We start from the raw sequence: 2327 nt of genomic DNA, 5'->3' as shown, positions 1-2327 counted from the left end.
TCTTCTCTGTTAACTTGTGACATTTCCATTCAAACTAATAAAATATATTTTCAATACAATTCCATTTTTAGTGTTGTTTATTTAAAGTTTGATCTAAGCGATATTCTGTAAGTAATCTAATTGGTGTTTTCATGCAAACTTTGTTGAACACTTAAGCAAATTCGGATTTACATTTGGTCATTGCGTTAATTCGAATAATCGGGTTTAGATTCCGAATTTGATTAAGGTTTTCAGTCTTAGGCCAAATAGGAAAGATTGATTACAGTTCAATTCCTATAAATTGAATTAATTGATAATTTGTTACATCTTTCTAAACAAATCAAAGTTATAAGTTGTGTTTTCGCTTAGTATAAATAAGCCTTGGAAATTAACTTTAATCTAAACATAATTTCTATAAATTGTAATCAAAACTATAACCAAAATTAGAATCAGAAATTACTTTTTAAACCATTTAACGATTTTTCTATTAACCTCGAGAAAACGAATTTAATCAGAATTATAAGTTTTTAATATCAAACGTTCCCTGTGGGATCGATATCTTTTTATTACTACAAACGAAACCGTGCACTTGCGGAAATCGCTCAACAAGTTTTTTGCGCTGTTGCTGGGGGATGCCAATTTGATTTTTTTAAAAATGTATTTTTGTATTTTATTCCGAATCTTGGTTTATAGATACTTATATTTATATTATATATTATATTTACTTACAAATTTTATTTTTCAATTTTTTTGAAGGTAGTTTCGGTTTGTGCGTGTAATTTCTGTTAATACGCAGTACTAGAAGTTCGGGCATTCAACCGGAATCACTCGATCCTGGAATTGAGAAGATGCTAAAGAAAAATAAAAAGAATAAAAAGAAAAAGAATAAAGAGACGCACAATCAAGAGCCACAAGTAGTAGAAATGGTTGGAGAACGCCCTAAACTTATGGATTACGCTACACCAGGAGTTAATGAAGTTACCAATAATGTAGTTAGACCCCAAATTAATGCACACCAATTTGAGATTAAACCAACATTATTGAATATACTACAAAACAGTGTTACTTTTTATGGATTGCCTAATGAAAATCCAAACGCCCATTTGACTAACTTTCTTGAGATTTGTGACACCTTTAAAATTACAGACGTTTCTACCGAAGCAGCAAAACTTCGCCTTTTTCCTTTCACATTGAAGGACATGGCTAAGGTTTGGTTGAATTCTTTGTCGGCTGGAACAATCCAAACTTGGAACCAATTAGCCCAAGCATTTTCATCCAAATATTTTCCCCTAGCCAAAACAACAAAAATCATTAAAGAGATTACATCATTTACACAACATGAAAATGCAACCTTGTATGAAGCATGAGAACTCTTCTAAGAACTTCAACGTTTATGCCCACACCATCATTTACCCGATGAACTTTTAATGCAAACCTTTTACAATGGTATAAACCCTACCATAAGGGGTTCACTAGATGCTATGTTGGGAGGTTTATTTATGAAGAAGACATTTGCTGAAGCAAAATAAATTTTAGAGGAAATGGCTATAAACAGTATCATGTGGCCTAGAGAACATGCACAGACACCGGTTACTCTGAAACCATCATCCTCGACTTCGTCATCTGTGAAAGGCATAATTAATCTTGACCCTATAGCGATGCTACAAGCATAATTTTCTGCACTTTCGCATAAAATTGATAAGCTTGTGACACCGTGTGATGTTAATGGAAGCCCCATCCAAGATGAAATGGATTGTAGTGGTGCGGATGAGGTAGAATAAGTAAATTTTGTCCAAGGACAGAATCAAATCCATAACCCGTATTCGAACAACTATAATCCCGGATGGAGAAATAATCCAAATTTTAATTGGAAATAGAATAATAATACTAGTGCCAGCCAAGATAGAACTAATAATTATCAAAATCAATCAAGAGATTCTATTGGCACATTATCTTCCAAAATTGATAAATTTATCGATGCTATTGGTGGTAAGATGAACAACCATGATGAAATTTTTAAACGAACTGAAAATAAACTTGATCAGTTGTTTAAAAACCACTCATCTAGCATCCATAATTTGGAAGTACAAATTGGATAAATTGCCAAGTCAATTCCATCCCGCAAGGAGGGTAGCCTTCCTAGCCATATGGAAGAAAATCCTAAGGAGCAAGTTAAGGCTATAACTCTTAGATCGGGAAAACATTATTTAGGTCCGGAAATGTTACTAACATTTTGCAGGAAAAAGATTTGACGACAAAGTCCAAAGAAGTGAATGAAAATTCAAAGAGTTCGCCCAAAGAAGCAAATGCAAGTGCATTTCAACCAAAACCCCCTTTTCCACAAAAAG

At 33.1% G+C, this 2327-nt stretch overlaps 1 non-coding gene across 1 annotated transcript; it reads right to left on the bottom strand.

Moving 5' to 3' along the window:
- Positions 1 to 1283: 1283 nt before the first annotated feature.
- Positions 1284 to 1390, bottom strand: LOC136207575 (small nucleolar RNA R71). The gene has a single exon (XR_010676710.1). It is a non-coding gene; the product is annotated as a small nucleolar RNA R71 (small nucleolar RNA).
- Positions 1391 to 2327: the final 937 nt, after the last annotated feature.

This window comes from Euphorbia lathyris, chromosome 9 (assembly GCF_963576675.1).
Source record: "Euphorbia lathyris chromosome 9, ddEupLath1.1, whole genome shotgun sequence".
Lineage (NCBI taxonomy): Eukaryota > Viridiplantae > Streptophyta > Magnoliopsida > Malpighiales > Euphorbiaceae > Euphorbia > Euphorbia lathyris.
The sequence above is the reverse complement of the archived record's forward strand: the minus strand, read 5'-3'. Positions and strand labels throughout refer to the sequence as shown.